Source organism: Colossoma macropomum, unplaced genomic scaffold (genome assembly GCF_904425465.1).
Source record: "Colossoma macropomum unplaced genomic scaffold, Colossoma_macropomum, whole genome shotgun sequence".
In the NCBI taxonomy this organism is placed as follows: domain Eukaryota; kingdom Metazoa; phylum Chordata; class Actinopteri; order Characiformes; family Serrasalmidae; genus Colossoma; species Colossoma macropomum.
Window position 1 is genome coordinate 43,915,905 of NW_023494789.1, and position 13,653 is coordinate 43,929,557.

Consider the following 13,653-nt stretch of genomic DNA (forward strand, 5'->3'; position numbering starts at 1 on the left):
AGCCCAGTCGGCCACAAGGGGGCGCTACAGCGAAGGCCAACGCGTTAGGGTCTATATCTCCTAAACTAGATTTTTGTCAGACAAGCCATATTTTTTTCCTGATTCTATGGGTCCAAATAAACCTTCTGGCTATTTTGATTATTTAGCTCCGCCCACTTAGATTTTTCGCAATACTGCAAAATAAGCGAAACCTACTTTTGCGAACTAGTCCAACAATTTTCACCGGATCCTCATGTGTTTGGTGTCAAAAAATTCAGAGGAGCCTGCAGGTCAATAATTATCAAAAACATTTTAAGTTTTCCATACAACATGGCTGCCATATGTAAATGAACCCTTCTGGATAAATTCAAAATAATTCAGAATTAATTGAAAAATCTGTAACTCAAGAATCCTTCAGCCAAAAAATTTCAGACTTCACAGGCCATGTCAGTAGACTATTCTGAGGTAGCCATTCGATTTTTGTGCGCATACGTAATTAGGGGGCGGAGCAACAAAAACAGGGCATTTTCTCTGCAGCCGTACATCCCATCAAGCTGAAACTTGGCATGCAGCATCCTCTCGCCAGTGTACAAGTGTGCATTGAAGGAAGTTTGGATACATCGAAATTTGTGGTCGCCATCGGCCAATAAGCATTCAGCAGGCCATTTGACAGGCTTAACATTGACCAATCATGACGAAACTTGACTGGTGTCTATATGTAGCCACTTTCTAACAACCAGTCGAGTTTCAAAAGATTTGACCACTGGGGGGCGCTATTTCAAAAATTTACATATTATTACATGTTATTACTATATTATTAAAATTTCCACCTACAGCCTATTGTACTACCATGTGTCAAACAATTTTGCCAATACATGTTTATTAAAAATTTGTATCGTTTTTTTGTAATCGATAAATGTTTCAAAACCCTACTTTTTGAACTAGTCTCTGGATTTTGAACCAATCTTTTCAAAATTGGTCTAGAACAATTCTTTGGCATCTGTAGGTAAATAATTATCAAAAACATTTTGACTTTTCTACTCAGGGTCATGTGGATTAATCACTAAATTCCTGCATACGTGGCATTGTTAGCTTGGTTAGCTATAACTCATCAGTCATTGGTCAGATCATGTTCAAACTTTGAGGATTTATACATATTGTGATTCTAATGGTGTATGCCAAGTTTGGTCCAGATTGGCCTTTGGACGCGCTTCAGCACTCAAAAAGACTGAAAAATCAATAAAAATGCTATTACAATGTTATTACAAGGTCCACATATAAACAATTGGTGTCATGTGACTCAGGCCACTAAGATAAACAACTTTCTAATTACATGTTATGTCAAAAATTGCACTGCTTGTTTTTTATTTTGGCTTATTCATTCAAAGATTTCACTATACAAAGACTTACTATACAAAGGCTTGAGGCCTGTTTAGGCCTAATATAATAAAAGGCTTGAGGCCTTTTTAGGCCTAATGGGCGAAACCAAAAGCTTGAGGCCTTTTTAGGCCTAATGGCCTAAACCAGAAGCTTGAGGCCTTTTTAGGCCTAATGAGCTAAACCTGCAGGAGGGCCCGTACTGCTGTTGCATGCTTGAACCCGCTCATTGCCGCTTGCGGCTATATTTATTATTATTATTATTTTTGACCCATACTCTGTATGAATCTTATGTAGTCCAGTATGCCAAACAATTTTTCAATTGCAAGTTCATTATAAAAATGCATGGTTTTTTTGTAATCTTTAACAGTTTGAAAACCATGCTTTTCGAACTAGTCTCTGAGTTTTGATCCAAACATCTCGAATTTGGTCTAGAAATACTCTGTGGCCTGTCTAGGTAAATAATTATCCAAAAAATATTGACTTTTTCACTCGACCTGGTGTTGCTCCATCAATACATCACTGCGGCCGTGGCATAGCCAGGTTGATTTGCTATAACTCATCAGTCTTTGGTTGTATCATTTCAAAATTTTGAGTACTTATACACATTGAGACTCAGACAAGGTGTGCAAAATTTGGTCCAGAGTGCACTGGGTCTCATTATGGCCTGATTATCAAAGCCTTAAACATGGAGAAACAAAACCCCTTGCAAACACAACTATGACAGATATTTTACCATTACTCATGTATTTTTGACATCTATGTTGATAATCCTTTGCATGTTCTACAATCCTTTGTAAATCAGTCCATAGAAATGTAAACATATGTTGAAAGTAAAATGGTTCATGACAAATGAAGGCCTGTTGATAAACTCAGACTTCTTTTCAGCCTCTCTGCCTCGAAGGCCCAAACTGCGTTAGGCCTTATTAGGCCTATTTGGCTCAAAGTGCATGAGAGCTTCTTGGGCTTATGCGTGCTTGAACCCGCTCATTGCCACTTGCGGCTATATTTATTCATTTGTTTTATTGTTCGAATTAGTAATCATTTTTCAGTCTCTAAGATGATCGGGATTTTGATGTTGCTATGTTTCTTTTATCTGTTCCTTGTATGCTTGTCAAGTTAATGTACCAATTTTTTTTTAAACAGTTGAAAGCATATTCTAACGTGCAAATCGATATGTGCAGGCGAAGGATGTCCACCGTAAAGGAGAAGCCATCATAAAAGCACTTTGTTCGCACCTGAATGATGATGATGGATTTCTTATCAAGGAGTACATGGTAAGTCAGTATGTGACCTAAGCACATCCCCATCATTCTAATTCAATTCTAATTTCTAACTAAGGTAAATTCATCTTATTTCATATTTGAGCTCTTTTAAATACTGTGTGTCTTCCAGGCACCTCAGTTCTTATATCAATTGCTTATAACATTTGCTTAAAAAAATCAGGCCCCTCTCATCTGTATAGTAGATCCAAATCGAAATGCAGCGTTGGTGTGTTAGTATGTTAGCACAAACCATAGACTGTAGGTGCTAGTGTGAGAAGGGTGAACTAGAACTATTCATTTTGTAATGTGTATTTTACCATTGAATGAAGTTTTGTGGAGATGGGGCCTGATTTTATTTAGATTCATCATAAAATAAATATTTGATATTAAAAAACTGTCTGAGGTACCTGGAAGTATTTAGAAGAGCTCAAATGAGAAATAAACTAAACTTACTCTTTATGGAACAAGAGTACAATGGAGTTTAGTATTAATAACATGATTTAATTTGTAGGACATTCATGGTGAAGACATCTTGAGGGACCAGCACAGCACTGAAATGGGCATTTATGTCATCAGAAGGGAGCTCTTGGAGAATATGAAGACGTTGACGCTGATGGAAACATTATTGTAGGAAACATCAAATCAGTTGCACCAGACTGCAGTAATGCTTGGAGTAATCTATGCACTGAATATGGCTCGCTACAATGGGCGGAAATGCTGCTATGAATTTGTACATTCCTCATGCCAAAGGATGGTGCAAAGCTCTCCCCTAATGTTCTTGGTTTGGAGAACAAAATCTTGGGATAGTCAAAGTAGGCTGTCCATTCTGGAAATATATGGAACTTTTCACACTAGCTTCTACTTTGATTGAAAAGCAATGGACTTTTGAACAACGCTTAAGTCACATGAAACAAGAATGGCTGTATTTGTCAACATCTCTTAAAATTCAGTGACATTTCAATGATTTTCTATACAACATGTCAAGATCCTGGTCATGTTTAAGAACAATATGTCTTAAAATGGCAGGCAATTAAATTTTAAAATCTTTTTTGCTAACACTGTACAAAGTAGCCTTTTGAACAATTTGAGCTCTATAACTTTTCACCTGAAATTTGCATAGTCTAACAAGCAAAATAAGGTTGTGCTAACTAGAGGCAGTGCTTTGACAAGAAGGCTGTACTCTGTAGGCACTATTTCTGGGGCATTATTTTGATCATTGATGACAATTGAATATTGTATAAAGTCATAAAACATTAATACTGTGTTATTGTACTGTTCTATTTTAAATATCTGCTGTTGTAAAGTTGTGCTTAAGGTTGGTGTTATTATTACATAATTACTGAATGTTACTTCATTGTTTCACAATTTCTGGGCCATTACTAAAGACTTAATTAATTGTGATTAAAGACACACACATTTAGGTGAATGTGTTTATAATTGCAGTGTTCTGTTTGAAGCTTATTGTTGTATGTAAAGTTGCATTTTAGCTTGAGGTGCCTGCAAGACGAGCAATAATTTATTGATACCTGTGCACTTTTAGAGAAGTATTTAGTCTATTTTTTACTATTCTGCTTTATTTTGTCTATAGTCTTGTTTTATTACTTAATATTCAGTGTTTTTCTATAGTGGTAAAGCAAATGTGTATTTTAGTTGATCCTAATATCCATATGCATTTGATATACCTTAATAAAGTCACTGTATTTTTTTTATTGTCATGATAGTCATTGTCTTGACCATGTCTTTAAATAGATGGAACATTAATAAGTGTAGCTGAAGTTTAATTTGTGAAAATTAACATTTAAACATTGTACATTAATAAATGCTCTGTGATATAATTGAGCTGTTGTATCTAATAAACAATGAGTAACTATTTGGAAATACACCAGAATTGAGTAGTTTTCTAAAAAGTTATTTAACAATCTACATAATTTTATGAAATAGCATGAACATGATTAAATTTAGTTAAAATTACACTTCAAGGAAATTTTACAAAATAAAATTAAGCAGACAAAACTTACAAGCAATGAGTAAATGTAATCAGAAAGACATCAAATTTGAGTTGTTTTAACTAAAAAAAAGATGTATTTATAACAATCTACATAATTTGCTTAAGTAGAAAGAACATAATTCATTTTAGTTAAAATTACACTATTGAAGTAAATCCTGCAAAATATAGTTGACATTACTTATAGGTAATAAGTAAATGTTACTCAAATTATATCTCTGAATGTACTGTGATCAGAGACTGGAGCAAAGTACCACCCACGTTTACTACGCCAGTGTCTGTTTGTTGTCAGACAAAAATGTACTGTAAGTCTATGTTCTTGTAAATGACAGAGCTGTTAAAAATGTTTAGACCACATAAACCGAAGCTACAGCAGCTCTTTTGTCTGTGCTGTGATGACAAAGCTGATTAAGACGGTTCTTCACTGCTGTTGATCAAGATGCTTTAGTGTTCACACTGTAAACATTATATGGTCAGTATTATGTGTTCTCCCTACATAGCGTGCTGCCTAGGTCATGAAACTTTGGTTTCTGCACACAAGTAGCGCTCTAAAAGTTAGATAGGGAGTCGTGCAGCTAATGGCTAAATATAAATGGCTTTCTATTCAACATATATTGCACTTTGTAAATGTTATGTGGTCAGAGCCAGTTAGCCCTATAATCTCATTTTGTACTGCCCTGCAAATTCTACAAGGGCCCCGCCTCCCTCTCGTGTCAAAGCTGTTATTTGTTTACAAATTTGATGAGAGGATGAAGCAGACTACCTGTCGGGCCGTGTGAACAAGCGGCTGGCTAATCAGTAATGATTTACACAATGATTTGCATCTCTGCTAGAAAAACCATCATAAACCAGCATGCCTGGTCACCAGCAAAACCAGCATATGTTGTGTTTTGGATGCTGTTATTCTCGTCACGAGCAAGAATAGCTGATATGATGATCACCAACAAAACCAGCATATGTTGTGTTTTTGATGCTGGTCTGCTGGTCACCCAGCATGACCATGCGAGGTTACCAGCTATACCAGCATCAGACCAGCATAAGACCAGAATAAACCAACATTGGTGCTGGTCTGTGCTTTTTTTCAATAAGGATGCTTAGCCTGCAGCACCAAAATATACTTTGGTACTGAAAGATGCTACCACCAATAGAAAAGAGTTTCTCTGTTAAAACTGCTTTCTCACATCTAAGAAGTGTAATGTAGTGGAAGTCTAATTCACCAGTAACTCCCATACCCAAGAGAGCCAAAAGTGCAACTGCAGTTTTATAACAGTGGCACAGGGATCTGAAAGTTTGGGGTCTAAAGTCGTGGTGTTGCAGCTCTGCATTTGAATAGTGCTGTATTGGGGTGGTTTCAACTCAGCACAAGGTGGGAGAAAATTTATGTCCTCGTTGAACATTATTTTTCTCCCATCTGTTGGTGTATAGTGACATAATAAAAATCATCAAATTTGGAGCAGCAATTAAAGGCTCCCCTTTCTTTAAATTGTTGACCTCTCATAAACACTGCCATGAATTGTGTGCTGGACATCCCTGCTTTGAGAGGAGGAATTTGGGTATAGTCAGCCCTGAAGACCTTTAACTTTTCAAAATTTTTTATTTATTTTTTAAGCAACTTTCAACATTGAAAATACAAAAAAATGCACTTCATAATTCAATCTGTTAAACTATCTCATGATCAAGTATAACCCCAAGTTGGGATGCTGTGTAAAATGTAAATAAATGTCAATAAAAACAGAATGCAATGATTTGCAAATAACATAGACCCATATTATATTCACAATAGAACAAAGAACACATATCAGATGTTGAAAGTGAGACATTTTACTATTTCATGAAAAAACATTTACTCATTTAGAACTTGATGGCAGCAACGCATCTCAAAAATTTGGGATGGGGCAACAAAAGGCTGGAAAAGTAAGTGGTACTAATAAAAAAACAACTGGAGGAACAATTTGCAACTAACACACATGGCTGGGTCAAGAGCATTTTAGAGAGGCAGAATCTCTCTGAAGCAAAGTTGGGCAGAGGTTCACCAATATGCGAAAAACTGAAAAAATTCAGAAAAATGTTCCTCAACTTAAAATTGCAAAGACTTTGGATATCCCACCATCTACAATACATTATATCATCAAAAGATTCAGAGAATCTGGAGAAATCCCTGTACACAAGGGACAAGGTAGATTGTCAATATTGGATGCTCATGATCTTTGGGCTCTCAGGCGGCACTGCATTGAAAACAGGCATGATTCTCTACTGGAAATCACTGCATAGGCTCAGAAACACTTCCAGAAATCATTGTCCTTGAACACAGTTCACCCTGCTGTCCATAAATGCTAGTTAAAGCTGTATCATGCAAAGAAGAAACCATATATAAACAGGATCCAGAAACACCGCCAACTTCTCTGGGCTCAAGCTCATTTAAGATGGACTCAGGTGAAGTGGAAAAGTGTCCTGTGGTCCAATTAATCAAAATTTGAAATTCTTTTTGGAAATAATGGACACTGTGTCCTCCGGGCTAAAGACCATTCAGCTTGTTATTAGCATACAGTTCAAAAGCCAGCATCCATGATGGTATGGGGGGGGCATTAGTGCACATGGCATGGGTGTCTTGCACATCTGGGAAGGCACCTTTAATGTTAAATGAAATATACAGGTTTTGACAACATATGTTGCCATTCAGACAATGTCTTTTTCAGGATAGGCCCTGCTTATTTCAGCAAGACAGTGTAAAACCACATTCTGCACCTATTACAACAGCATGGCTGTATAGTAAAAAAGTTAGGGTGCTAAACTGACCTGCCTGCAGTCCAGATCTGTCACCCACTGAAAACATCTGGCGCATTATAAAATGAAAAATACGACAAAGGAGACCCCAAACTGTGGAACAGCTGAAATCCTATGTCAAACAAGAATGGGAAAACCTTTCACTTTCAAAGCTACAGCAATTGGTCTCCTCACTTCCCAAACACTTACAGAGTGTTGTTAAAAGAAGAGGCGATGAAACATAGTGATAAACATGCCCCCGTCCCAACTTTATTGAGATGCGTTGCTGCCATCAAGTTCTAAATGAGTTAATGTTTTCCATGAAATGGTAAAATGTCTCACTTTCAACATCTGATATGTGTTCTTTGTACTATTGTGAATAAAACATGGGTCTATGAGATTTACAAATCATTGCATTCTGTTTTTATTTACATTTATTTATATTTTACACAGCGACCCAACTTTTTTGGAATTGGGGTTGTAAAAGTGTTGAATTTTTCAGCATATTATCATACAATACAAATACTCTCATGGTCAACTTTTAGAATATTTATTGTGTGTGTATTTACATGATAACAATGATATGAACTCATAACGATGTCATAATTCATAATGAATAGAACAAATCAGCGTAACGTCATACCAGAGAACGCACTTCCATGATTTGAGAGTTATTTAACCAAGGCATTGGAAAAAATAGAACATTTTCAATGATCTTTTTATGAAACAATTAAATACTAAGATGTGTGTACCTCTACACATTCGTTATTAAATACTGGCAAAGCAAGCAAGCAAGCAAGCAAAGTTTATTTATATAGCACTTTTTACAACTGGTGTTGTCACAAAGCAGCTTTACAGAAAAATCAGCATTAAAGAAAGAAATCTGGGTCCAAACCCCCATGAGCAAGCCAGTGGCGACAGTGGCAAGGAAAAACTCTCTAAGAGCAGGAGGAAGAAACCTTCAGAGGAACCAAGACTCAGAAGGGGAACCCATCCTCCTCTGGTTGACACCGGATAGCAAAACATTGTTAGTATAAGGTACTGTAGTACACAATGATGAAAACAGATGGAGCAATGGTTAAATTGATTAGTTTAGTTTAAGCAGCAGCAGCATCATCATTGGGAGGGTCAGTTCATGAGGGTGAGGTTTGCACAGCGTTGTTCAGCATGAAGCTCAGTGGTGGTCAAGCCGGTCCAGAGGGCTGGCGAGCAGTGGGCACCTGTTCAAGGAGGTGAGGCAACAGCATCAGACGCATAGGATCTCTTCAATTCAGCAAAGAAAGGAAAACACACAGAGAGTTAGTTCTGTAATGAGTGACATCACCAATTACAGTATTAAAAAAGCAGCAGAGACTCCGTCAGGTCTGGATCTGACAGGGAAAAACTAATTACCAAAGGCTTGACTATACAAGTAAGTTTTTAGCCTAGACTTAAAGACTGAGGCTGTGTCTGAGTCCCAAACATTAACAGGAAGATTATTCCAAAGCTGGGGGGCTTTGTATGAGAAAGCTCTCCCCCCTGATGTAACTTTATTAATTCTAGGTACGCAAGTAATAGAATTTTATAGTCAATGCGAAATTTAACTGGTAACCATTGTAGCATTGATAGAACTGGGCTGATATGGTCAAACTTTCTGGTTCTTGTGAGGACTCTGGCTGCAGCATTCTGGACTAGCTGAAGCTTGTTAAGGCTTTTGCTGGGACTAAATGCATGAACTAGCTTTTCTGCATCCTGTAGAGATAACGCATTTCTTAATTTAGCAATATTGCAGAGATGCAGAAAGGCTGTTCTAGTAATATTAGTTATATGTGCATCGAAGGACAGATCAGGGTCTATCAAGACACCAAGATTTTTTACAGATGAGCTTGATGCTACTGAGAAATTGTTAAGTTTAAGTGGAAAATTAGATAGTTTGTTTCTAGCTGCTTTGGGACCAACAAGCAGAGCCTCTGTTTAATCCGAATTAAGAAGGAGAAAGTTACTCGTCATCCAGTCTTGTATGTCTTTTATACGGTCCTCAATCTTGCTAAGTTTAATTTTATCTGTACTATGATGTGGCCTAAAACCAGACTGAAATTTTTTGTGTATATGATTTCTATGTAAATAGGAGCTTAATTGTTTTGCTACAACTTTTTCCAAGATCGTAGATATAAAGGGGAGATTCGAGATAGGTTTATAGTTTGATAGTTTGCAGGGATCAAGGTTAGCTTTCTTAAATCAGTCTAATTACTGCTAGTTTGAGAGTTTTTGGGATGTATCCAAGGCTAAGAGAAGAGTTTATTATTGACAGAAAAGGCTTGGTTATTTCTGACAAAATTTCCTTGAGTAAACCTGTAGGAATCAGATCTAACATACAAGTAGAAGATTTTGCGGAAGAAACAATTTTAACTAGTTAATTTTCTTGAAGTAAGGGAACTAGTTGCCCCTAATGTCATCGTTGCTGATATTGGCAAACTTGTGAAACCTGTGTGTGACTAAAGTTGTTCTGGTGCTGTTATATTCTGTTTTAAATTGATCTTCATCTTTCACTGTTGAATTCTTTTTTTAAATCTAACTTTACCATTAACTGGACTTTGTGGGGCTAATCTTTTTGTCATTTAATCATAAGCATGCACTAGATATTAATTTTCACTGCAGTGTTCAATAAAAAAAATAACTTGATAAGTAGCCTTTATCTGCTATGATAATGCTAATAGCTGTTACATTAGCACCTAGCTAGCGAGCATTCAATGAGTTTCATTTTACTTCTCAAAAAAATCAATCAACCTTTATTTAACTTTGGAGAACACTAAGGGTGACCCTCATTTACAATGCTGCTGAGTTGATACAGGAAAAATGATTTTTAATGTGCAAGAACATATCAAATAATAAAAGTAAATTTAATAAAAAAATGACTCAAATCAGGTAAGTCTATAAAAAACAAAACATTAATAATAAAAATACATACAAATACAGTAGAATATAAAACAATAATTAAAGTGTAGCTAAAATGTAAAAGTTAATAAAATCAAAAGAAGATAAACAAAACAAAAGGAGGATAAGATCAAAAAGGAAACTAAAAATGTATTTAAATGACTAAAATAATCATAATTAAAATAAGAATAAGAATATGAATAATAAATAAATAAATAAATAATAAGATAATGAAAATAAGACAATAATAGTAAAAATCTAGTAAAACATCTGCAGGCAGGATGGAGGTGGTTAGAGAGTGAAAGTTTAAAATGACCGAGTGAGACCAGCGAGCTGAGCTTTAGTGTTTCCTGTAGAGAGTTCCAGCTCTGTAAGTAAGGGCAGATTTTCCCAGTTCAGTAAAAACTCTCGGTACCTGGCATGTGATCCAACCACTGGAGGGAGTCTGATAATTACCATTATTTACAGACATCATTGAAGTAATATATGCTGGCATATGACCGGAGAGTGTTTTATAAATAAAAATGAATCAATGTTTCCCGCCGTGCTGCTAGTCAGGGCCAGCCAACTTTTTCATACAGTCTGCAGTGATGAGTGTTATATGGGTCTCCAGCAATGAACTTCAGTGCAGAGTGATAGACTGAGTCCAGTGATTTGAACTGGCAGATGCATGTTTGTAAATTACATCACTGTAGTTCAAGACAGATGGGGAAACAGAATTTATTTCTATATAGATAACCAAGCTTCTGTCTACATCTGTCAAACAATTTATTAATATGGGAATTAAAAGTGAGTTTATCATCCAGCCATATGCCAAGGTACTCTGTGTCTCTTTCAGTGTTGGATTCGGCCAGGGTAGTGATATTTACAGTATTAAAATATTCAGTATTAGTAGATCTGGAAAAGAGCATGAACTTTAGGGCATTAAATGAGCATTGCAGTTTTCTTATTGCAGCATAAACAGAGTTATCTGCATACAGGTGCATTTGAATCAAAACCAATCTTTTCTAAGTTCCTTAAAAGAAGAATGTGATCAACTATATCCAATGCCTTTGATAAATCAATAAAAATGGCAGCACAATGCTTCTTCCTGTCTATGGCCATATAGAGCTCATTTAAAACCAATGTGGTAGCACAGATGGTGCTCTGTCTTTCTCTAAAGCCAGATTGATAATTAAACAGGACAGAATTTTCGTATAGAAATTATTTAAGTGGAATATTTAAATTTTAGCTAAACAGGACAATTTTCAGATTGGTGTGTAGTTATTTACATCTGCTGTCTCACCACCTATATGTAGTAGAGTTCTATGAGCTATTTTCCAGATCCGGAGAATTCTGCATGATAAAACAGAGAGATTAAAAATATATATTATATATTCTAAAATAATTGGTGCTGCTAGATGCAGGAAGTAAGGGTCCAGCCTATCTTCACCAGTAGTTTTTCATGGAGTAATTGTAGTAAGAGATTTAGCTACCATGTTTGAAGAGAAGGGCTGGAGTATGAAGAGACCATGGCTCTGGGTAACAATAGAGTTGGTATCAGTTTGACCTAACAGCAGATTCGAGTCAGTATTTTCAAAAATGTGACCAGCTGCAGCAAAATGTTTGTTAAAAACTCTAGAGTTTTCTCTTCTAGCAGCTCTACCAGCTTTTGAAAGCTTGAAAATTAGAAAAATTTAAACTTGAACCATTATGTTGTTGGGTACATGCATTACCTCGTTTGCTGATTCTGTTTCCTGATCATAGATAAGGATGAGGGGAACATTTTTACTTTAAAAAGTCTCAGAGTCAGGAGCTGTCTCAGAGTCTCAGAGCTAGCCACTCAGAGGTGATACCCAGTCTCATTGGTGTGCTTTTCACTGCAGCAAAATCACACAGAACCAAGCAGAAGCTCCTCAGCATGGCAGGATTTATTTGCGGTTTCAAATTAAACTTAATATAAAATAAAATAAGGAGAATTTGGGTAGCCGTAGGGTGGAAAAAAGAGGAAAACAAAAGATATTTTTCTCTTTCTCTGACATCCTCGTGCTTCTTAAAGGCATATGGAACCTATTTCCCCACAAAAACATTCTACATTATAGCCTCAAACTACATTTTAACATTAAAGAACATATTTTTGTCATATATACAGCACCCTCAACAATGATTGGCACCCCTCATTAAGATGTGTTAAAAGCCTTAAAATAAATTCAATTTTTATTTCAGAAGCATAATCTCACACTAAAAATTGTAGAAAAATGTAACCTTTAACTCAAGTGAATTTAAAAAAAAAACTAATCCCTGACTAAGAAATCATTATTTTTCATAAAATCACCTGTTCCAAAATTATTGGCACCCCTAACAGTTCCTAGAAAATGTATGTAATTGAAGCATTTCTGTCATTTCTACTGTAGTTTATAAAGTTGATCAGAGTATCTAGGAACCTTTAATTAGTAATTCATCACTTCCTGTTTCCCTGGGGTATAAATATGACATGACACAGAGGCCTATTTCTCTTATCCACTCTTCAACATGGGAAAGACAAGAGAACACACCATTCAAGTAAGGCAGATGTGTGTCGATCTTCATAAGTCAGGCAATGGCTACAAGAAAATAGCCACTCGCCTACACCTGCCCATATCTACAGTCAGGAATCATCAAGAAGTTTAAAACAACTGGAACAGTGGCAAACAAGCCTGGACGAGGACGCAAGTTTATCTTGCCACCACGCACAGTGAGGAGGATGGTAAGTAAAAAGTTCTCCAAAGCTCACTGTTAGAAAACTGCATCAAAGAGTAGCATCTTGGGGTCACAAAGTCTCCATAACAACCATCAGGCACTATCTACATGCCAACAAGCTGTTTGGGAGGCATGCACGGAAAAAGCCTTTTCTCACTTACAAGCATAAATGTAAACGCCTGGAGTTCGCTGGAACCGTGTGCTTTGGTCAGATGAGACCAAGATAGAGCTTTTTGGCAACAAACACTCTAAGTGGGTCTGGCGTAACACAAAAGATGAGTATGCGGAAAAGCACCTCACGCCCACTGTGAAGTATGGGGGAGGATCGGTGATGCTGTGGGCCTGTTTCTCTTCCAAAGGCCCCGGGAATCTTGTTAGGGTGCATGGCATCATGAACTCTTTGAAATACCAGGACATTTTAAATCAAAATCTGGTGGTCTCTGCCCGAAAGCTGAAGATGGGTCGTCACTGGGTCTTTCAGCAAGATAATGACCTTAAACATGTGGCCAAATCTACACAAAAATGGTTCACCAGACACAAAATCAAGCTCCTCCCATGGCCATCTCAGTCCCCAGACCTCAACTCAATTGAAAACCTGTGGGGTGAGCTGAAGAGGAGAGTGCATGGGAGAGG